This window comes from Pseudorca crassidens, chromosome 21 (assembly GCF_039906515.1).
Source record: "Pseudorca crassidens isolate mPseCra1 chromosome 21, mPseCra1.hap1, whole genome shotgun sequence".
Classification (NCBI taxonomy): domain Eukaryota; kingdom Metazoa; phylum Chordata; class Mammalia; order Artiodactyla; family Delphinidae; genus Pseudorca; species Pseudorca crassidens.
In genome coordinates, this window is record NC_090316.1 from 17,207,017 (window position 1) to 17,232,670 (window position 25,654).

Genomic DNA, 25,654 nt, shown 5'->3' on the forward strand with positions numbered 1-25,654 from the left:
GGGGACGCGGGTTCGTGCCCCGGTCCGGGAAGATGCCACGTGCCGCGGAGCGGCTGGGCCCGTGAGCCACGCCGCTGAGCCTGCGCTTCCGGAGCCTGTGCTCCGCAATGGGAGGGGCCACAACAGTGAGAGGCCCGCGTACCGCAAAAAAAAAAAACAAAAAACCTCTTTTACCCCCAACAGCAGCATGATACCATTCCTATTGTCCGTGTCATGAAAATAAATGAGACAAGTCTTCGAAATTGATTTTTATGCTAAAAATACATAGATTAACGGTCAGGATATTATTGCCAATCAGGAAAGGGAGGGGAGAGGAACAGAGGAACCTCAAAGGAAAGGAAAAGACACGGTATCTTTTGTCTTTTGTTCTGAGATGGAAATAAACCTCTCCAGTCTTGATAAGCCTCCTTTTGATCTTCCTCTCGGAATAAAGAGAGGTAAACAACTGGATGCTTTACAGTTGCTCTTATAATTCAAAGTGAAGTCCACACCAAACCAACTGCTGGTGGGCATTATTTACACCAGTGACCTTCTCGTTGTTCTATCTATCTGCTTTCCTAAGGACCCTCCCCGAACCTCCACAGCAGTCAGGAAATGGACTTGATGATTAGAGGGCTGCTTTTCCTGATAGCGACCCTGCAGTTACGACTGCTGGATGGAAGACTCTAATTTATGGTCATAATGTTAGGGGGAGCTCATACCCCTCTTTGCATTGCAGCAAAGGTCATGGGTATAGGAAATAGGATTTAGAATTTTCTGTGAAGTTTATTATTAGTCCAAAAATAGTACATAGGCAAATATCTTTTTTTTTAAGTCTTTATTGAAGCTGTTACAATATTGCTTCTGTTTTATGTTTATTTTTTGTTGTTGTTGCAAGGCATGTGGGATCTTAGCTCCCCAACTAGGACTGAACCTGCACCCCCTGCATTGGAAGGCAAAGTCTTAACCACTGGACCCCCGGGGAAGTCCCGGCATATATCCTTATCTTCATCATTTTATGGGTCAGAAGGAAATGTGACGTGTAGTACTTGGACATTTGGGGGCTTTACTTCTAGATAGCTCAAGGTTAGAACCTAACAACACTGCTCATTTTTAAGTTTTGATGTGTTTGTTTCTCATAGATCAACGACATCCAATGAGACACTGTTTTCAGAATATTTAGGTTTTAATATCTAAGAACTAGAAAGAAAAGCACTGGAATGCAATACTTTTTTTTTTTTTTTTTTTTTTTGCTTTGCAGTTTGAATACACAGGGATTTAAACCTTGGCTCTGTTGTTGAAATACTTATGAGAACTTTGGCAAATTACTTAATCCTCCAGACTTGAGTGTTTTTGTAAAATGGGGAAATAATCACTACCTTGTAGGGGTTTATTGCTTTTAAATTGAGAGCTAATATGTGTAAAATACCTTGGAATATTGCCTGGATTTTAGTAGAAATGCAGTAATGAATAGCTCTTCTTACTTATAAAAATCACAACTGGTCAGGTGTCAGAGTACCTAGGTTTCAGTCCCTACTTGGGTCCTAGAACTTGCTTGTGGCTTTGGTCAAGTCTTCACCTATGGAACCTCAGCTGCCTTCTCCAAAAAAAGAAAGAGGTGGTCTAAATCAGGATTTTTTTTAAAAGCCTGTTGTTATTATTGCCTTTCACCAAATTCTCCAAGAGATTAAGAACATGGAAGAACATTTTATGATTTAGATAACTTAAGCACTGAAATCCTGTGATTTATACAATAAAGCTGATTTCAGTAAGTTGAAATCTGATTTCAATAAAGCTTATTTAGCATAAAGTTTTAATTTTTGCTCATTGTTGTTAGGCCATGCCATGCTAGACAAGGCTATTGATGTATATAAAATTCTTTAGAGATAAAAGATATGATAGATGCATTTCTGCATGTTCCCTAATATTTGAAGAGCCAACGGTTCTCAGATGATGAGTCAAACATAGTAGAATGTCTCATTTAAAATGTAGTCATAGTCACTGGGAAGAAATTGTATTAAACAGTCTTTCACAGTTTGAAATCAATAGAAGTCTTATGACTTGAGAGTTACTTAAGATGTAAATGGGCATGTACTATTGATTCCAGAAGACCGCTTTGAAAATATTTCTACATCTTAGAGAACGCATGGGCTAACTATTTTGCAGACATCTAATGCTAGAGGAAACCCTCATTTAGAGTGTCTGTGAAAAAAAATGTAGCCTAGGGGTTTTAGCCTATGGGCCCAACCTTTCATATACCACTCAAGAGGTGTGAGATCCACAGGAGACCACACTGTGGCTGAGGGTCCCCTACAGCTCCCAAATTCTGTGAGGTACAAAATACAACTCAGTGTTTAACAGAGCATGTTAATTTCACTGTTCTTTACTGGTTATTAGAACATGTTATGGGTAGCTATCTCAGGAGCTGCTGAAACAATGGGAGAAAGTAAATTGCTAAGCTTATCAAAGATTTAGAAATCCTTCAATGGTGTAGGGTGAAAAAGAGAACACCCTTCCCCCCTCTAGTTACAATTGAGGATGAAGGCAAGAAAGGAAGAAATAAGGAGCTGCTATGAAACTATCATCTCTTCCCAATAGGGTTTTTTATGAAGGACTAAGTGAAAATTTCCAGAATGGTATGATTTATGCCATTTAGGCTGAACCAACCTAGGTTTATTCTTATTCTCAATTCATGTGATTTTTAGATTTTTTGTTTGTTTGTTTGTTTTGCGGTACGTGGGCCTCTCACTGTTGTGGCCTCTCCCGTTGTGGAGCACAGGCTCCGGACGCGCAGGCTCAGAGGCCATGGCTCATGGGCCCAGCCACTCCGCGGCATGTGGGATCTTCCCGGACCGGAGCACGAACCCGTGTCCCCTGCATCGGCAGGCGGACTCTCAACCGCTGCGCCACCAGGGAAGCCCCATGTGACTTTTAAAAAGTTTCTAATAGATGTGAAGTCCGTGGGGACGGAGCATTCACTGAGCTTTCACACGTGCTCCATTTCCTCTTCAAACATCGTCACGTACCGGAGAAAGCGGGTTCCTATGTAAGGTCTAGCACAGAGCATCTAATTAAGTCCTTCCAAAGGGCACTGCTCAAGATTACTTTCAGGCTCAGATCCCTTGAGGGAAGTCAGTGTTTCCAGCGAAGGTGATGCTCCAGATGAGGACTTTTTGTGGACGAGAGAAAGGAAGAAGTTTGGGTCCAAAGTGAATTCCTAATGAATCCTACTGCTGCAGCTAGAGGGATGGCTGACCTTAGGAGCCAGCTTACATCCATCATAGAGCAGAACTCAGAATTAGTTTACGGGCTCAGGAGTAAGTCTGAGATCAGTAAGTCTAGATGCAATCACCCCCATAAAACAGCTGATCCTAATACCATCAACCCAATAGGAACAATAGTTATGCTTCCTCTATATGGCGCCACGCTTCTGAGAAAAATGTATTTTTTATAGACACCATTCGGGTGATATTTTTATATCTAATTTATAGAGTCTGGGGAGTTAAAGATGTAATTATTTAAGAGTTAAGTTCTTAGCCTTGTAAGACACTTACACAAATATTTCAGTAATACACTTTCAACCTCACTAACAGACCCAGACAGACTGTGGCCAGCGGATCCTTAAACCAAAATCCCTGCTAGGGAAGTATTTGAATCAGAGAAACTGAAGGAAGGAAATCAACAGTTACTTAGTACCTAGTATGTTCCAAACACAAAGAGTTGGGTTTTTTTTTTTAACATTTTGTAGCTCAGTTATTCCTCACACTTAATCATTTCCTGTGAGATAAGTAGTAGTATTTTAGTATTATTGTTATAGTAGGATTAAATGAGGCCATATGTATAAAGAATTTAGATGTGACTTGGAAAATAGCAATTCTCAATAAATGTCAGCCATTATTATGATTCTCTTTTATAGATGATGCAATTTAGACTCAGTTTATTTTAGAGATTTCCCCAACTCACATAGTTAGCAAGTGACAAAACAGGGATTTGAACCTGCCTCACTTCAGTTGGTCAGGAATAGGTACTATTTTGAGCAAACTTCTGATATAGATTTATTTATATTTTATTTTTGGCTGAGTTGGGTCTCGCTGGTGAGCAGGGGCTACTCTTCATTGTGGTGCGTGGCCTTCTCAATGCGGTGGCTTCTCTTGTTGTGGAGCACAGGCTCTAGGTGCGCAGGCTTCAGTAGTTGCGGCATGTGGGCTCAGTAGTTGTGGCTCACAGGCTTAGTTGCTCGGCGGCATGAGGGATCTTCCTGGACCAGGGCTCGAACCCACGTCCCCCGCATTGGCCAGGGGACACTTAACCACTGTGCCACCAGGGAAGTCCTGATATAGATCTGTATGATTGTTCAAAAATCAGAAAATGTAAGTTCTATTCTTTGGTAGCTTAACTGATCTAACAGGAGTTTCCTAATCCCCTATCAAAAGGAACACAGGAATCAGCTACCAGAATCATCCAGAGACAGGAAGATTCAATTTAACAAACCTCAGATTACTTTCATCCTGAGTTTAGTTTCTCTTGTTAATTTCTTCTACTTCTCTAACTTTGTCAAATTGATGTTGCTGCTTCTCTGATTTAAGACCCTCACCAGGTCACCCAAAAACCATTAATCTATATACAACATTTCCTTTTCTCTGTATGTTTAGTGATCATTGGTACTAAACATTTCTTCCCAGCACAGCTAGGATGATTGTTTTGAAATGTTCTGAACTTTGAATAAACACACACATTTGAAAAATCAACATATTTTTGAAAGATGCATTCTGGAATTGTCTTGAATATATCAAAGCGAACAAAGATTTGAGCCCTATTTTTAAAGGTCCCCATCAGAGGTTTGGCTTCTTGCAAATCGGTGGGGGAACCTCTTTCTGGACACACTCCATTATTCCCTCAGAGCTCATGTGGGACGGGAATTTCAGCACTCCACGTCGTCTCCTTTTTCAGACCACTCTGATTAGTTAACTTTTGGTGCTTCTAAAGAAACCAAATAACATTTCTTTTTCTTTCTTCTGTCTCTCTCTCTCTCTCTTTTTTATTTTAAGCTACTGGATTAAGGATAGAACTATTTAGTATATTGAATTTAAAGTACATATGAGACTAGAGATTTGGAATGATTTGAGAATTAGAATGCATTTTGGAACCTGTATTCATTTAGCTGGTCCATGTCTCCACCAAATGTTAAACCATAAATAAAGTCCACTTTTTCTAATTTAAACATTGCAGACAGATGTTTAAGTGCTTATCTTCAACCTTTAACCATCTGCCCACACTCTCACTTCTGTTTTATAAACATGCATTTTAAAAAGGTCAACATATGTGTGAAATAATTATAGACTCACAAGAAGTTGCAAAAATAGTTACAAACATCACTCAGCTTTTCACAATGTGCATTATCAAAACCAGGAAATTGACTGGCCTAATACAATTAACTAGACTACAGACTTTAGTCAAATTTCACAATTTTTGCATACCTTCATTTTAAAAAAAGTCTTTGTGTGTAATTCTATGACCCTTCATCACATATATGTATAGATTCCTATAACCATCACCACAATCAAGATACACCACTGTTTTGTCACAAGGGAATTCTCTCCAGCTGCTCCTTGAAAGCCACACCCTCTCTCCTCTTTCCTAACCCCTGCAAGCACTTATCTAGTCCCCATTTCTATAATTCTGTCTTTCCACAGAATGTTATATACATGGAGTCATACAGTTTGTATTGCTTTTTCATTATGAATAGAGAATAAACTTAGCCACTTTTTAGACATGAATCTGTAAAACTCAAACTTCCCTTGGTCTTATTTTGTTAAATTATATTTCTAGCTTTCTGCTTTGTTTTTCTGGATACAGACTTTCTTATTGTATTTCATAAAAAGTAAAATGTATTACAGTCAGGTTAGGACCTGGTTTGGTTATGGCTTCTGAAGCAAGATGTTAATATGCTTTCCATTCGTTCTCCATTTCCTCTAGGGGAAAAAAAATGGAACAAGAAGTTTTAAATTGCCAAGAGAAGGATGAAAATTGCCTACAAATAAGAACTTTCTTTGTTGTAGAAAAGACGGCTGTGGTAGGAAGATTAATGCCTCCCTCCTCCCCTGCCTCCAATTCCATGTCCTAATCCTAGGAACCTATGAAGATGTTATGTTACTTGGCAACAGAGAATTAAACTACAGATAGAAGTAAGTTTGCTAATCTGTTGATCTTCAAAGGGGGACATTATCCTGGATTATCCAGGTGGGCCCAGTGTAATCACCAGGGTCCTTACATTCAAGGGACATAGAAGGTTGGAAAGATGCAATTTGAGAAGAGCTCGCTGGCTGTTGCTGGCTTTGAAGATGAAGAAAGGGGCTGTGAGCTAACGAATGTGGGGCAGCCTCTAGAAGGTGGGAAATGCAAGGATTCTTCCCCGGAGCCTCCAGGAAGGAATGCAGCACTGCCAACACCTTGAATGGGGCCCAGTGAGACCCCTTTTGGACTTCTGCTTTCTAGAACTATAAGATGATAAATTTGTGGTTTTGAAAGTTTGTGGTAATTTTTTATACAAATAATAAATTCATTTTGGTTTGAGTCCTAGAAATATTAAGTAATATGAAGTTAGAAAACTAACACAATGGTCAACCTTAAAACAATTAGAGGAGACATTTTGTACAAATATTTCTCCATGATCTTTAAGAACAGAATAAAGTTTTGCCTGTTTAGACTGGTGGTGAGTTGGCATAGGGAGTTATATCAATTATTGTTCAATAACCTAAATGGAATGTAGGCTGCAAAAATACTGAATCACTATGCTATACACCTGAAGCTAACACAATATTGTAAATCAACTATACTTCAATAAAAAAATCTATTTCCTGCAAAAATGAATTCCTATTTGAACCACTAAAACAATAAACATTTCTATTGTGTCAGTGCACCTTTGCTGTGTATGTGCATTTATACACATATATAAATAAATGGATATATGATTTCATATGTGAAGTATGCATACATATGCATTCAATGCTGTTATTTTTATTTTTAAATTAGATAGAACAACTTTCCAAAGTGAAACAGCATACCCCTGTGCCAATTTTCAGAAGACAGGTATGTATGTAAGAGACACTGGTAGAACTCAGGAAAAGCATTAAATAGTAGTTCAAGTAAAAATACCAAAAATGGGGAAGAGTTACTGCCTCAGCATATTAATGAGTATCAGAAATAAAATATTTTGAAACTGATTATGGAAAAATTCAAACATAAACAAAAACAGAGAAAAATAATATAATCAATTTCTATGTACCAAACAGTCAGCTTTAACAATGATCAGTCAATTCACTGTCAGTCTTGTTTTGTCCAAATCCCGCTCACTCCATCCCAACTTGAATGGCTTATTGTGAAGTAAACCCCAAACTTCACATCATTTCATCCATAAGTATTTCAGAATGTATCTCTGAAAGCTAAATTTAAGTTTTAAAAAACTTAACAATAAACACACCTAAAAAATTTAATGATAGTTTATCATAATATCTATTAAACGTTCAAATTTCTTAACTCTCCCACAATTTTTAAATTTTATTTTTTACAGTTGAGTATCAGAGTGGAACAAAATATTTTTATGTGACAATAATATATTAGACATTGAGTCTACTGACTCTGAGGGTTTCAAGTCTAAATTTTGTTTTAGGTACAAATTTTGTTGGATACTTGGGTTGTATGAAACTTCATAATATATTTCCCACCTTTCCTGTTATTCTCTGAAAGTCTTTTTATAAGAAGAGCTGGATAGTGGATGATATTGCCATTAAATCTTCTATGTATCATCTGTTTACTTTGAGAAGTAAAAATTTTCATTGTCTTCATAATTAAAAGAACTATAAAGAACTAAAATGCACATTTAAGTTATTTAAATATAGCAGCTCTCAGCAAACTGAGTGTATTGCTTATAGAATTTAATAAGTGCAGTAGTCTCTAACCATACTTCCCTCAAATTCCTGCATGAGAGATGTGGTAACACACTTGAGGTTTAGAGGCTTATTGGTATATAAATTACAAAGCAATCACTCTTTCAAATGGAATTTGAAGGAAATAATGCACAGTGATAGCAAGGGCTGCAAATGAAATTGTGGTGGTCTAGAGCAGAAGTGTCAACATTCCTGTCCACTTTGCTATTTTATATTTCAGATGCTTTTCCAATCATTAGTGTAACCAGGAGAAATTCTGGTTCTTGGACTGAGGAGCACATAAAAACCACGTGCTATTTCTGGACAGAATGGAAAATGTAGAATCACAGTGGAACTACTCCAATTTAATATCTGTAAGATAGATTTATAGTAGTGAAATTAACTTATTCCTTCTCTAATTTCCTCCCTACTATTTGCTGGAAATTTGAGTTAGTCAAACACACACACACACAAATGCCCCTGACACTTAAACTAAGATTTCAGATGACAGAAAACATTTAAGATGATAGCATATAATTGATTCTTACTCATTTCAGTGGATATAAAACAACTTAACTGAATTTAAATAATTGCCTATTTTAATAAAATGGTTCTGAGTCATCTGGATATCCATACAGGATAAAAACTTATCTCAACCCTGATCTTATAGCAATTAAAAAAAAAAATCAATTCCATGAACTGCAGATCTAGGCCTGAAAAGTAAACAATATGGCTTTTGGAGAAAAAGTAGAACTTCCTCCTGACCTGGAAGTAGGCAGACTTCATAGATAACCCCAAAACTGCCCACTAATGATAGAAGAAAAGTGATAGATGTTTTATATTAAAATTAAGATCTGTTCATCAGAAGACAGCATTAAGAGAATGAGAGAAGATTTTTCACTATATGTACATCCAACAATGGTTTTTATACCCAGAATGTATAAAGAATCCTAAAAATCAGTAAGAAAGAGACAGACAATGCTCTACACATCCACCAGGATGGCTAAAATGAAACGGATGGGAAATATCAAGTGTTGGATGTGTAGCAAATGAAACTCTCATAAACTGCTGGTAGGAGGATAAAGTGGTACAGTTTGGAAAACTATTTGGTAGTATTAATCAGCTGTGATACAGCAATTCTACCAAATATATACCAAATAGAAATGTACATATTTGTTCACCAAAACGCAAGCATTAGAACATTTATAGCAGCATTGTCTGTAATAGCCCCAAACTGGAAACCACCTAAATGCACATGAATAGTAGAATAGATAAACAAATTGTTCACCTTTGGGCAACATGGGGGTTAGTGGCGCCAAACCTTCACACACAGTCAAAAATTCACATATAATTTATAGTCAGCCCTGCATACCCCGGGTTCCTCATCAGAGGATTCAGCTAACCTAGGATAGTGTAGTACTCTAGTATTTACTACTGAAAAAAATCCTGCGCAGTTCAAACCCAAGTTGTTCAAGGGTCAACTGTACATCCACACAACGGAATGCCACAGAGCAATGAGAACTAATTACAATGACGCACAGCAGTACTGGACGAATCTTAGAAGCATGGCTCTGAGTGAGGGAAGCCAGACGCAAAATAGTGCAGACTGTGTGACTATGTTACGTGAAAGCAATCTAAGCTCTACTGTTAGAAACCAGGAACCTTGGTAGTGGGTAGTGGTGGTGACTGGAAGCGGGTGTGAGGTGTCTCCTGCAAAGCTGGGGATGTTTCGTCTTCTTGGAGTGGCTTCTCAATAAACAGGTGTGTTCAGTTTTTAAGAGTTACCAAGCTCAACACTAACACATGCATTTTTCTGCGTGTATATTATCGTTTAATAAAAAGCTAAAAAGGCAATAATTACTTTGCATGCGTGCTTGGTGTGCCTATTTGGATTGATTCTCTTTACATAAACACGTCCTTTGTGATACTGGATTTGCTGTGGATTACTGGATATCAGTGGCAGCCCCAGATGTAAACCGTGAGTTTGCAGTGAGTTCATATAGACTATTAGTAATCCAGGTACTTATCAAATGCAGATTCTGTTTGCAAACATTCCTATACCTCCTAAACTCACATTTCAAAGTATCCACTAAAGGCTGTCTCTTTCCTGAAGCTGCCCTATTGCCTTCAGCCCAGTAAAACTCATTGTCCTTTGCTCTGGCTTCCATTGTTCTTGGTTTGTACTTCTGTTATAGCACCTACTCTGTTGCCTATGAAGTTGTACTTAGTTGTTTATGCATCTAAGCTTACCCACTAGATTGTTAGCCTCCCCGAGGGGAAGCACCTTTTCTGAGTCACAGAGCACAGTGGCTTATACATACCAGATATGAAATAGATGTTAGATTGTCTTTAGGACTCCAGAGTTGTAGTCTTTTGAAGCCAGGCATTGCTAAAAAGCAAACCTAAGTTTAACCTTCAGAATTGCTGCACTGTATTTTTTTATGAGATCCATAACAAAATGTCAGCAAAATACATATCATATAAGCAAATAAGGAGCTACAGATTCTGTGCAGAAGGAAGGACAGGAGGAGGGTTTGCTTTGCTTGTTCTGGTTGTGTTCCTGATGCTCGTCTTAAGAAATGCACAGACCAATGCCATAAGCCAATAAATAATTCAGATAAAGGACCCCTGCTGAAACTGACATTTGCTTTAGGCATAACCAGATTGTGCATTTTATTGACACAATCACATCAACAATTTATGACTTATTTATGAATATTAGAATCTATTGAAGCAGGGAATGTGGTAGACTGACAAATCTGTAGATACAGGGGTCAGAACACAAATTCTGAACACAGATTGAAATGCTTCTCAAATATGTTTTTCAGTGCCTCATCTTGCATGAAAGATCATGCTTCCACATGGCAAAAGTCTAAAGTTTTAAACACCTTTGGAATAAGGAATTGATCTGAAAAAGATTTTAGCAGAATGCACTTAAACTGAGCACTTTCTTGAAGTTTTTCACTCATTCAAATGATATTAAGACATATTTACATAAATATCTATTAATCATCCATCCATCCATCCATGACCCCGCTTTATTCCTAAATAATGACCTTGTTAAAAAAAGTCCATTTAATTATTTTGGATAAAAGGAACCAAAAGAAGCATTTTGATAATCTTCAACGGATAATTCTTACTTTTTCCTTTTCTCTTTCGCACAATCTCTCCCTACAGAATTGTTTAATGATAAATTATTGTTAGATGTAAGAGGTTAAATTGTAACACCTAAAGGAAAATAACTTTCATACACTTTGCTTAAGAAATGTAATTTAAACTAAATTTGAAAATTCTTCTTCAATAGCTGCTGAAGATTAACTAACCAAATAAATGCTTTGCTGTTTTCCAAGTGTACAATGAGGTAAGCCCGCCTTTTAAATTGTTCTCCATCATGACTAGACTCCAAAGCCTTATGTGGCTTTCAGAATTCAAACTGAAGTTACCTTTGGTTTTCAAGACTTTCTGTTTTGTGGCCATAGCATGTGTTCTATAGAAGAGGGTCCTAAAATTTCCACAAGGGTATAAACTTAGGCTAATTATTTAAACTCAGGGAGTTTCACTTTAAAATGATAAAAACAATCTTCCTACAGAAATGTTGTGAGGCCAACTACCTCAGGAAAGGGTAACTATTATAGTTATGAACTCCAAACTAAGCACTTTGGGGGCCATTGTTCAACAGACCATGAATAGAAAGAGTGCAATTTTGGCAATTCAAGTTAAATTAAGATGTTCCTAAAATGAATTATGTGGGACTGGTCACTAAATCAAGTCAATCATATATAGATACCTGCTATACCTTCTATATTCATTGTACAGTTTACTTCAGTTCTTAGGCTTATATAGTGCTATATTGACCAATTTCTCATTAAGAATCCTGTTAAAACCAAACAATCACATGAAATTAACTTTCTGAAATTAGAACATTTGCTGCATTTAAATCCTGAAAATGGTCAGTTGCCCCATGTGGGTAAATCCAAACTTTTACTACCAGATATAAAATGTAGATAAAGAATCAATTTTATTTTCTCATTCAGAATTTCTACATATTATTAATTGATAATTTTTTGCTGTTGAAGATATGTATCTCTTTTATATGTGTACATACGTATACACATATAAAATTTATCAGCAGTAAGGTCCCATTTTAGCTGAAATATATTATTATTATCAATGTCTAGTATGGGATTCCTTAGCGGTACAAATAATCAATGGGAACAACACGAAGTTTTAAAAGGTAAGATGTAAGTCCAAATGTTTTTTTTGTGCGAAGTGGAGCTGAGAGAGGGAAACACTTCAGTATGATAATTTCCTACTGTCTTCATCTCTTTCATCTGTGCTTATTTGCCAGGTTGTCATTAATCTCATCTCTACATTCATCTAAGAGTAAGCATAGACTGGCTCCCCCCTCCTCTTGCCCACTCAAGGGCTCCAGAGATCCTCCCTCTTTCTTTTCTCTTGCATCACCACATTCTCTCTTTCCTCTAAGTCATTCCCATCAGCAGAAAAACCCTCTCTTGAATTTGTTTCCCACTTCAGGGCATCAATTCATCTGCTTGTTGCCTTTACTGTAAAACTCTGGAGAGCCTTCTACACTCAACTGTCAATTCCCTCCTTCCTGTCTCTTGTGAACCCACTCTATGTCTCCACCAGAACCGCTCATCTGGAGGTCACCACTGACTCTCATGTTACCGGATCCAATGGTTAATTCTCAAGTCTGCATCTTCTTGACCTACCACCATTATTTGATAAGTTAATCACTTTCAGTCATCCTTGAAAAACTTGTTTCTCTTGGATTCCAGAGCACTACCCTCTCCTAGTTTTCTTCTTACTTCACTGGCCGTGCCTTTTCAGTCTCTTGCTGGGTTTTACTTTCCCAGACTTTTCATGCTGGAGTGCCTGAAGCTCAGACAACTTTGGCATCTTCTCTAGTTAAACTCTCTCTTTGGTGAGCTCATCCAGTCCCATGGCCTTAATACCATCTACATGCTAATAACTCCTAAATACATATCTTTACTCCAAACATCTCCCCTGAATTCTACTGAACGGCACAAACACTTGGATGTCAAATAGGCACGTAAAACTTAATTACTGAACCAATAATGAACTCCTGATCTCCCCCTCAAAACCTGCTTCTCCCTCAGTCTTGTCCATCTTGGTTCCTGATAACTCCATTTTCTTTTCAAAATGTCTTCTAATTATTCTCACCTCCTCTCTTTCTCTTATCCCCACCCTCATCCATCAGTAAATCTTATTGGCTCAATCTTTAGCCACGGCTAAACCCTTCTCACCATCTCCACTGCTGTCAACTTGGTCTAGGCCAGTATCATCACTTGCCCCGACTGTTCCAATAGCTTCTTAGTTTCCTTCCTTCTACTCTTGTCCCATTTGAGTCTATTACAGTATAACAGGGTGATTCTATTAGAATTTAAGTTAACTAACATCACTCCTCTTATAATCCTCCACTGGCTTCTTATCTTAGAGTAAAAACCAAAGTCCTTCCAATATCCTACCAGGTCCTTCCTTCCGTTACCTCTCTGACCTTTTCTTCTACACCCTTTCCTTCGCCACTCTCATTCCCATACTGGCCTCCTTGATGTTTCTTAAGAAAGAACCTTGGTGAGAAAAAGGGACCTGAGGCTTGCTCTCACTTCAAGAACTTTGCACTTACTCTTTTCTCTGCTTGGAAAGCTCTTTCCCCCAAGACCCACAAGGCTGCTGCCCCACCCTTCGTGTCTTCACTTAAATGTCACTTTCTCAGAGGGTCCTTCTCTGACCACCTTGTTTCAAATGCCACTCACATTCTCCTTACCCTCACCAGCTCTGTACTCTTACTTTTTCTCTGTTTTATTTTTTTCCCCATAGCACTTTTTACCTACCAACATAATAATATATACACAATATATAATTTACTTATTTATTCTCTCCTTGATTTGCCTCTCACCAGTAGAATGTAAGCTCCATGACAGCAGAAATATTGTTTCAGTCATTGATGTGTCCCCAGAGCCTAAGGGCATTTGACACATAATAGGGGCTCAATAAATATTTGTTGAATGAAAGAGTCTCTTTAACCTCTCTGCTTTTCTCACTAGAATAAACATAAATTGCTTTCGGGCAGGGATCATGTCATGTTCATCCTTCTGTCTTCAGAGCTTAATATGGTATCTGGCAAAGCGTAGGTGGCCATTAGTATTGAAGTGAACTGTTGAAGAAAAAACACAGTCTATGATTCTTTGAGTACTGCGTTCCAAGATGGACAGAAGGACTGGATACATGATAGAGAGGAGAGACAGAGAAAGTCTCAGTTAACCAACAAATACACAGATATTAAGTTTTACATTACATAAAAATGTAGACAGAATTTGGGAAATAAATTGAGGCTAGGGAGATTCCGGACTTTTACTATCAGGAGAGTAGGGAGTGAGGATATTAATCATAAGTACCTGGGAATATTTGAGGGATTTAACATCACTACCTCTTCGGGAGAGCCACTAACATTTATGGAATATTTATTATGTGCCAGACTTTTGGATGCGATTTCCAGTGGCTGCCCACTGGTGTTTTCTTGGCCCTCACCCCTCTAGCCCCAGCCTGAATAATTGCATTTCTCTATGTGGTGACACTTCCTTATACAAGAAGTAAGATCATAAAAGTTAGTAATATTTTTTCTCTTGCCCCCTTTCCTCCTCCTCCTTCTCCTTAATGGAAAAGTATTCGTAAAAATAGAATAGTTGCTTTTGGAGTTTAAGTTGCTATATAGAATCCAGGATAATTATTTTAAGCAGGTCCATACAACAGAGGCAGCTTTTAAATGGCTAAACCAGCTTTTAAAGCAGCTCCATTGGCAGTAAAATTTTTACTAAAAGGGAAGTAATGATAAACATGAAATTTAGACTAGTGGTTACTTCTGGAAGGTGAGAGGAACGTTCTAAGGCATTGGAGACACTTAGTTTCTTAAGCTAGATAGTGAGTATATGCTATTACTTTTTAATATATTTCTATGAGACATATTTTATGAAATATTAAAAAAAGGAACTGCTCCTCTGGACCACGACTTTTCTCGAACAATCATTTAAAGATCCTTAATGCATATTAGAATTAAACTCACCAAAGTCACTTCAATAGCATAAAAAGTCTCCACAGTAAAATAATTGTAAGCATTTCAGCTCTCCCTGTGGAAAGCTTTTATGAAACAGTCTTTCAACAATAGAATCTAAAATAGCCTCTTCTGGGCTTCCCTGGTGGCGCAGTGGTTGGGAGTCCGCCTGCCGATGCAGGGGACACGGGTTCGTGCCCCGGTCCGGGAGGATCCCACGTGCCGCGGAGCGGCTGGGCCCGTGAGCCATGGCCGCTGAGCCTGCGCGTCCGGAGCCTGTGCTCCGCAACGGGAGAGGCCACAACAGTGAGAGGCCCGCGTATGGTAAAAAAAAAAATAATAAAATAAAATAAAATAGCCTCTTCCTATGAAGGTTGTATACAGATTCCTTTTGTTTGTTTGTTTATAAGTCATTTGTTTTAAACTCTAAATATTCTTCTCTTAGTGCCAATATGATTGGAATTGCAGCCAAGAGAGAAAAAGCCTATTTAACTCAAAGAACTCTAGTGATGGGCTTCCCTGATGGTGCAATGGTTAAGAATCCGCCTGCCAATGCAGGGGACACGGGTTCAAGCCCCGGTCGGGGAAGATCCCACATGCTGCGGAGCAACTGAGCCCGTGCGCCACAGCTGCTGAGCCTGTGCTCTAGAGCCCATGAGCCACAACTACTGATCCCACGAGCCACAACTACTGAAGCCCCCGTGCCTGGAGCCCATACTCCGCAACAAGAGAAGCCACCACAATGAGAGGCCCATGCACCACAACAAAGAGTAGCCCCCGCTCGCTGCAACTAGAGAAAGCCAGTGCGCAGCAACGAAGACCCAACACAGCCAAAAATAAATTAAAAAAAAAAAAAAAAAAAAGAACTCTAGTGATGATCATCAGGCTCTAACCACTAAATGTAACTATAATTAAATAAAAATGCATTCAGATCCAAGCTGGGAACACAACTAGCACAGGGGCAAAGGAATACGGGACTCTTGGGCTTTGCTTCCCTACAAGCTCCGGGCTTTAGCAGGGCAGGAGAGAAGCATGTGGCCTGACATAGGTGTGTTACAAGAACTTGGAGCTATAGGAATATGAGAGAGCTACCTTTGTCATTTAAAATTTTCTAGGAAACACTTTAAGAAAAGAAACAGGTGAAATTAATCTTAATAATACATATAGTTTATTTAACCCAATATATCCAAAATATCATCATTTCCACAAGCGATCAATATAAAGATTATTAATGAGGGATTTTACATTCTTTATCTCACAGTAAGTCTTTGAAATCTGGTGTGTATTTTACATTTCAAAGAGTGGATTCATTTGTGAGACCTACTGCTTTGCAGTTTTGGATGATGCCCTGTTTAACAAGAGGACGACAACATTACTAATACAAAATTAGATATGAAAGTGAATATCAATTTAGAATGAAAAAAGATATCACAAGGAGTTACTGGAGATTTGAAGTTTCAGGCCCTTTTCTTTTGATATCTCTCTTGGCAATTTACCAGACACACTTACACAGAACTGTTTCCTGATTCCAACCTGGCTTCCCCTCCCCAACTTGACCAGTACAACTCCTAGCACTCACAGGGGCCCATCTAAGTCAGGGTGTCTGAAGTGTTTAAGTTTCATTAGTGTAACGGGCGAAATTATGTCTTTGCAAATTCACATGTTGAAGTCTTCATCCCTAGTACCTTAAAATGTAACTGCATTTGGAGATAAGGCCTTTAAAGAGGTGACTGAGTTAAAACGAGGTCATCAGGGTGGGCCCTAATCCAATATGACTGGTGTCCTTATAAGAAGAGGAAGAGACACGGAGAGGACAGGGCACAGAGGTACGACTGTGTGAGGACAAAGCAGTGAGAAGGTGACTGCAAGCCAGGGAGGGAGACCGCAGGAGAAACCAACCCTGCCGGCACCTTGATCTTGGACTTTCCACCTCCAGAACCATGAGAAAATAAATTTCTGTTGTTTAAGCCACCCAGTCTGGGGTACTTTGTTACGGCAGCCAGAGCAAACTAATACAATTAGCTTCTTTTTTTTTTTTTTTAACATCTTTATTAGACTATAATTGCTTTAGAATGTTGTGTTGGTTCCACTGTAAAACAAAGTGAATCAATTATTTGTTATACCTATATCTCCTCCCTCTTGGGCCTTCCTTCCACCCTCCCCATCCCACCCCTCTATGTTGTCACAAAGCACCGAGCTGATCTCCCTGTGCTATATAGCAGCTTCCCACTAGCTATCTATTTTACACATGGTAGTGTACATACGTCAATGCTACTCTCTCAATTCATCCCACCCTCCCCTTCCCCCTCTGTGTCCACAAGTCCGTTCTCTACGTCTGTGTCTCTATTCCTGCCCTGCCACTAGGTTCATCAGTACCATTTTTCTAGATTCCATATATATGTGTTAATATACGGTATTTGTTTTTTGCTTTCTGACTTCTCTCTGTATGACAGACTCTAGGTCCATCCACATCACTATAAATGACTCAATTTCATTCCTTTTTATGCCTGAGTAATATTCCATTGTGTATATGTACTACATCCCTCCTGCACTGTTGGTGGGAATGTAAATTGATACAGCCGCTATGGAGAACCGTATGGAGGGTCCTTAAAAAACTAAAAATAGAACTACCATATGACCCAGCAATCCCACTACTGGGCATATACCCTGAGAAAAGCATAATTCAAAAAGAGTAATGTACCCCAATGTTCATTGCAGCACTATTTACAATAGCCAGGACATGGAAGCAACCTAAATGTCCATTGACAGATGAATGGATAAAGAAGATGTGGTGCAATTAGCTTCTTGATAAGCTTCCTCTGCTTATGGACTTTGCTCTTTCCTGCCTCATCCCCTTGCTAACCAGCACCCTCCTCCTCTCGGTCTGTTCCGATACAACACAACCTGAGCCTTTTCTCCTTCAAGTCTTCCTAACGGAGAGACCTCACGGGCTCAGAGTGCTCTCGCACTTACTGACCCTCATTATTTGGCTGGGGAATGTGAGTTTCCATGTGACTGCTCCTATATTAGTCCCACGCAGTGTTACTTTGACTTTTCAATACATCTCTTTTCTCCCTTATGAGATGAGTCTTTTGAAGACTATCAGGGACAATGTCTTATATCAAATCGGAACATTACAAACATTTCTTTTTTTTTTTTTGGTCTCGCTGCATGACCTGTGGGACCTCAGTTTCTTGACCAGGGACTGAACCTGGGCCATGGCAGTGAAAGTGCCAAGTCCTAACCACTACACCACCAAGGAACTCCCTCAAACATTTCTTGAATAATCTTTTTTGAATTAGGAGGGAGGAGGCCCATCTAATACTGTGGATGATAAAACAAAAAAAAGGGGGCTTTTAAAAAATGTTACTTTCAAAGTTAAAGGAGAATGGACTCTACCATATTTGCTGATAGTTTAGTGCTATATCTGCACTAAACAGATAGAAACAGCATAACAACTGTTATGGCTGAAGTCCCCTAATCCCTCCCACTGCTTCCTACTAATGCAGTGGGTCAGGGGCATTTATCTTTGTTTCTGCTGCAGCCACCCAATCCTGGTTGTTGCCTTCTGTTTTTCCACTGCTTACAACAGTAACGGAAGTTCACAAGAATATCTTCCAAAGGGCTTTGGCCAGAACCAAAGGAAGTGAGTACATTCAAGGGTGAAAGGATGATTCAACCTCTTTGAGTGCTTAATTCTTGGTTTGGTATCCCTTCTGAAATTGCTGAAAAGAATGCCAACAAGTTGTAATTACCATGGTGCTCCCTGGGATGTGGAAATCTGCCAATATTCATTGGATTTCAACCAACAAATCCATTTTAAGTAAGTCTTCAAAGGAAATGAGTATCTATTTTGGTTATTTATAGGGAATACTTGTGGCCCTTCCGAAGTTCACAAGCATGCTTGATTTATGCTTCTTATCAGCACTGTTCTGGGTGCAGGTTTAAATGTGCACTAAATATAATATAGTAGTTCATTAAAGGGTTGATAAAAGAGAGTGGCCAGTACTTAGTCCCAGAATAACAGCACCCCCAAATCTGCATTAGCTACTCATAGAGAAACTGCACACTTACTCTCCTAGTAAGAAAACATATCTGGGTTCAAAATATTTATCAAATGCCATATTTTTCCAGTGAACCAAGGTCCTCTAGGGGAGACATCCATCACCAACCTCAGGAAAGTGAAAGGCCTGCTTTTGCAATCAGAACAGCTTTCCAAGGCCCTCGTGCCAATTGCTGCGTGGAATGATTCCACCTCAGCTTTGGAAACTTCCAGGGGAGCTGAGTGGGCAGCCATGAATCATTTCTCACCCTTTACACTTATCATTACTGATTTCCTTGGAATATTATATGAAAATAATACTTTGCATTTTTGTAAAGAATGCTTTTCCTGATGGCATTAGACAGTCCCAGAGTAAAAAAAGCAGGCCCTGGTGAGCTGTGTACCCTGAAATTGGATATATTCCAAAAATGTTTGCAAATGCTATTCTGAGTCTGAGTCAACACACCTGATCTGGAGGGCTGCCTGTCACAGGCAGAGGCTGGTGGTGCTGGCAAAAGCCCAAGGACTCCGTTTTGGGAATGAAAAACAAAAATCAAAACAAAACAAAAACTAATTTTAACCCCTTCATAGGCAACTTGAAAGAGCACTGTGATCTTGAATTGTCTCGTTTTGTTATGGATAAGAAAGTAGACCTAAGAAAACAACCTCTCCTTTAAAAAATGCTATGCATACACTGAGAAAAATACTGAGAGTGGTTTTTCTAGCTATTTCTCATTTATTTGGCCAAAGCTGATGTCATAATATCCTATGATGTGGGAAGGAATAGCTGGAACCTCGAAATCTTTGGGTGCTAATGCCAAACTCATCACCAGTTTGCCTTGTTGTTTTGGAGTTGCACAGACTCCCTGGGATACCTGACAAAGTTGACTAATATAGTTTGTAGCAATTGGAGATGGCAGTCATTCTGTTCCAAGATCAAAAGCAGATGAGTCTTCTCATCAAAATGTTCTTACAAGTAGCAACAGCTGCAATGGCGTTTCTGAACCTTCATAGATAAATAAAGAGCTCCTGTCAGTGGTGAACATCAAGCTGAAGGGATTGTGAATGCAGCTTGTTGCTACTGAAACCATGTCCCATGAAGAACAGTTGATGGAAATGAGGATACTTAATTTGTAAAAAAGAAGAGTCAGAGAAAATCTAGTAGTTTCTCTGTGTGATTGAAGGACTTCTGTGAAGAAGGAGAATTAAATCTCAAAATATAGAACATGGCCAACAGCAGAAGCCATGTGGAAACAGATTCTAGACCAACTCAAGGATTATTTTGTAACACAGCTCCTTAAAGATGATGCCACAGTACCAAATGACATGCCCTTTCCTGGAGGTGTCCAAGTAAGATGTTACGGGAAAAAATCTGAACGAACCCTTTGGCCAGCCCAGTAGCTGCTTGATGGTCATGTGGCAGAAACACTGTGATTTAACTACAGAAGTATTCCCCTTTTCCTAGATTTCAAGGAGCATCTAAAAATAAGCAAAGGGTCATTATAGAAATATAGGCTGCAGCTTTTTAATTTTGCCACTTAAGGATATTTTAATTGCTATTTATTACTACCACCGTTTAACAGGATAAAGGATAAAGCCAAGAAGAATAGGAAAGAAATAATCTAAGAACAAAGAATAGTTTTTGAGTAGTAAATAAATTCAGCTCTATGAAAGATGTACCATCTATGTAACTGTAAACACACAACAACCAATACTGTACATTCTATGTTGACACACACACACACACACACACACACACACACACATACACACACACACAAATGGGGATGGAAGAAGAAATGTCAACTCATGACAGTGGAAGGGGGGAGAAAATGGGACTAGAGTGGTGTTTAAAAAGGACGTCAACTTCATCTACACTATCTTACTTCTTTATGTAAAAAATAACACAAATATGATAAAATGTCCACATTTGTCAATTCTGGGTGCAAGAAGCAAGAACGTTTGTTATCTTTTTCTTTTGTATTTTTCTGTATTAAAATAATCACCCTCTTTTCCCAAACAAAACAGAACACCAAGCTTTACTGCATTGTCTGCATTTTTTCTCATTTCAACATGCACTAACGTAAATGAAATTCTCTATTACTACTGATCCACAGGTCATTATTTGGGAGACAGGAGTCTTCATTTATCAACTGTATCTTACAGCCTACTGCAGGCCAGGCACTGTGTCTGTGCATCCTCTAGTCCCGTGAGTCTGCGGTTCTACGATTCTTAATTTTCAGCAGATACACCTTTTACAGTTTCTTTCAGATCTTACATTTCCTCTGAAATCAGGAAAAAACTGCAATTATATCAACGTAGTTTGTTAACAGCAGCTATCCTATGCTGATCAGACTCCCTAATTGTAGCTATTTAAGCCCTTGATTTATTTTAAAAAGAGGGAGTGAGATTGAAGAAAAAAGGTTTTCAAGAAAAAAAAAAGATTGAAGAAATCTCCTAGACGCTAAGGTCAGTCTTAGAAGAAACTCACTATCAGGAATAATAATTATTATTAATTATATAACATATAATATATTAGTAATTATATAAAAGTATATGATGATATATAATAATTATAGCTATATTAATTTTAAAAAGAGTGTTGGGAGAGGACAAAGAAAAAAATGTTCACTCCTCAAATTAACGTCAGGAAGTCTCGATATCATAGCTCTGCCATTTGCTTTGAATTGGTACCGTTTATAAGGCAGCGTAGAGATGGTGCACCTGGTTTTAGATGTTACTTTGTCCCAACTGATCAACACCTCAGATAAAAGCCGCAACTCCTCGGCATGGCATTGGCATCATGAAGCTCAACCAACCTATACAACTAATAGCAGTTTACAGCTTATAATGAACTTTTACACATAAACTCATCCCTAGCCACTCATCACCAAACGTGACTTTTTTTTTATGCCACTGAATACACTGACTAGCAAATTTCTCCTCGTTCCTTAGAATACCACTGAAACATCACTTCCCTGGGAGCTTTTCTTCCTGCTCCGCTAGTCCACGCTTGGTGCTCTCTTCTTTTCGTTCTCACTGTTTTGTACATACTTTTATTAAATAGTTCTCACTTTATATTAAAAAGTATTCTTTTTTTATTAAAAATAGTTCTTATTTTATATTAAAATTATATTTTATAAAAGTCTTCCACACAAGACAGTGAGGAGAGGATGTCATTTCTATGAATTTATGGATGATGACATAGAGGTTAGGGAAATGAGTAAAACCACAGAGCTGGTCAGTTTAAGAGCCTGAGTTTGAAACTAGGTCTTCTGTCTCCAACTCATGCTCTTTCTACTCTGCAGCACTACTCTTTTTTTTTTTTTTTTTGCTGTACGCGGGCCTCTCACTGTTGTGGCCTCTCCTGTTGCGGAGCACAGGCTCCGGACGCGCAGGCTCAGCGGCCATGGCTCACGGGCCCAGCCGCTCCGCGGCATGTGGGATCCTCCCTGACCGGGGCACGAATGCGTGTCCCCTGCATCGGCAGGCGGACTCTCAACCACTGCGCCACCAGGGAAGCCCAGCACTACTCTTTATAGCATGGTAGGATGCTCAATTTCGCTAAGTATTACAAGTATCACCATTGTTTTTGTTTCTTAAAATTGTAGTAATTAAAAATTTTAAGATAAGTAACAATGATTCTAACAGTCTACATTTATTGAGGGTTTATAATATGCCCACAATGGTCTAAGTGATTTAGATTATTAATTCATTTAATCCTCATAAAGATCCTATAAGTACTATTAATATCTTTATTTTACAGGTCAGGAATTTGAGATGCTGAATGGTGAGATAACTTGCTTGAAGTCACCCAGCTAAAGAGTGGCAGAATTGAAATTCACACCCAGGTGGTCTGGCTTGGGCACCCATATTCTTAACGGAAGTAGACTTAACTACTGGTGTTTTCTCTCCTCAATGGAATTTTGGCCATGAACACTGTCTACAAGATTGGTTTCAATTTTGATTCTATACTTACTATGGAACCAAGATTTGGCTCTGGTTTTCCATTTATAGCCTCAACTATAATTATATAGCACAAAAGAGAGATGGAGTTGATTCAGATGATTGAGTACATTGCGTTTCATGTGGATAGTTATTATGAAACAAGTTGGTTTTTTATTTTTGAATTTTTCCCCCTCCTACCCTACAAATAATAAAGGAAACTGGCAATTGAGGGAGAAAAAGAAAAAAGAGAAAACAAAGCAGACAGTCTATTTCTGATTTGTTTGGGACTCCATTCAAGGTTGTAGGAATCATTCAGAATTGCATTTCGAGTGTCCAAAGCAACTGTTCTCCTTTGAAATATCTTTGAGATGAAAAATAAAATTGTAAAACATGTTGTGACAAGCTGCCATATGAAAGACTCTTTACATGTAGAACAATAAAGAGTGGAGCAAACATCTTCATTACAGTTTACCTTGTAAAGACTACCCGAGTATAAAACCTAAATAATAACAAACTAAAAGCACAAATAAGAACAAATCTTCATAAATATTTTGTGCCATTTGATAGTAATCAGAACTTACTTTATTAAGAAAGTAAATTTAATAAGGCAATATTGAACAACAATGAGAACCATAAAATATAGCTGAGAATGTGTCCAGGAAGAAAAACTTCTCATTCCTAACATATTAAAATAAAATTCACAATCACTATTACAGTTATTTAAATCCTACTGTAGTTCAGTAATTAAGAAGGAAAAACAATTTATGCTGCTGAGATTTTTGGAGTCTCCAAAATCCTTGACATATATTCTGGACATTCTCATCTATACTTTAACAATACTGAATATACATACATCTCTCATTGTTTCCCTAAAACACATCTTGAATGTTATACATAAAGTTTTATTCCTGGACATTTAGGCCAAATGACCTCGTTCTTTATTCTCCAAACTTTCTTAAATTACTTTTCTGTCCCTACATTTTTATTAACTTGCCTATCTCCTTCACTTCTCCATCTTTTCCCCCCTTATTAATTCACCCATTCATTCAATATTTATTTCACTTCCTACACCATGACTTTGTATTTATCAAAATCAAAGCTTCCCCCTTTTAACACGTTACATTCGTTATCTTTTTCTAGGACAGCTTGAGATTTCAGTTACAGCGTCAGTCTTTTCTGAGAAATGAATAGTGGAAAAGTAGGATCCACTCCTATGCCTCTCCTGAACACTCATCTCACTCACTTTACCTTTGACCTTCCTTAAACCTAAGATCATGTGGACCTCATAGTTAGTTAGGTGATGTTCACGTACATACTGTCCTATTACTAATTTCTGTGTTTTCTGTTTCAGGTTGTAAGATACTAGAGGAACTCAGCATGAAGTGTCAATACTCACCATGCTTACTTCTTTTAAAATTTTTATTGGGTGATTTTTTTAAAAAAACAATACCCGGGCTCTACTCAGCCAAGATAACGAGTAGGGAATTTCACTCAGAAATGAGAAACAAGGAAGATAAGTAAGAGGTGAGAAGAAGTGTCTAGATTGCTTCTGTTGGCTTTGGAATTATGCTGGGATGAGTATTTGTAACTTTGGACAATTCCCAAAAGGGACATGAAGAATGAATTTTCTATGAAAAGGAAGAAAGTGAACAAACCTGAAGTTGTGTATAACCCTGTCTAAACGAGTCAGCTGTCTGTGTGGCCTGATAGAGTGAACTGGTGTCCCATCCGTTTTTTTGGCTGGTTTTACGCTAAGAATATCTTTTCCCTCCTGCTGTACTTAGTTGTAAACACAGGGCCCTGCTTTTTAAGGTTAGTGTTCCTCAGGGTTATGGACAGAAGAGGAAATTCCTTTTAAAAGAGCTTTGTGATAGGACTTTTGTCCTTTACACGAAATAAACCTTTTGGGAAACAAAAGAGAATGGATGGGAAATAACATGATAAGAAAAGAGCTCTGTAGTTTTGTGTTAATTTTAAATCCAACCTCTTCACCAGAGGAGTTGTTAAAAGCCTGTTGCTGACTCATTTCCCTGCCTGGGCTGTTACCCTGCGGGGAGACACCATTATAAGTCTCGCACATACTCATAAGCATTAGTAAATTCTTGGGTCTTTGATGTGTTTTGGGTCAACAGAATCATTGCAGCGCACCTATCATGGGAGTGGCTTTGAAGAGAGTCTTGAGGCTTGTAGAGGCAAAAACACTCAGGGAGAAAAACTCCTGTTAAGAAACATATTTCTGTAAAGCCAGAAATATTTCTGAAGCCTTCATTCAGTCTAGGGAACTCCAAGGACAAATGGACCCATGGACTAATAAACTCTGCTGGGTGTGGGCTAGGGGGTTGGAAAACAGAGGGCCTGTGGGCAGTGCTGAACTCTGACAGTAGTAAATGTCGCGTTACAAAGTTCACTTTCAGATATTTGAAGGTCAAGGTAATGAGAACCCCCAGCACAAGTTAAGGTTAAATACACTATTTCCCTCAGACTTTAAAGATAGCTTTAGTATTCTGTTGATAAGTATTGATATGGGTAAAGCTCAAATTCCAGATTTAAAAAAACATTTCTATGTAGAAATAAATAATTACTGTAGATCTAGAAAATCTCAGGGTAATTTATATATATACATATATATGCACATATATACACACACACATATACTCACAGGTTTTA

At 38.4% G+C, this 25,654-nt stretch overlaps 1 protein-coding gene across 5 annotated transcripts in view; it reads right to left on the minus strand.

Annotated features, from left to right (window-relative positions):
- DLC1 (DLC1 Rho GTPase activating protein) overlaps nucleotides 1–25,654 on the minus strand; it is a 401,992-nt gene that overhangs the window by 76,978 nt on the left and 299,360 nt on the right. The window contains exon 6 of one of the 5 annotated variants that reach the window (XR_010939584.1): nucleotides 166–4,321. The exons of the other annotated variants lie outside the window; for them this stretch is intronic. The gene's annotated coding sequence lies outside the window, so the exon portion shown is untranslated. The remainder of the gene's footprint in view (nucleotides 1–165; nucleotides 4,322–25,654) is intronic. 5 annotated transcript variants of the gene reach the window in all.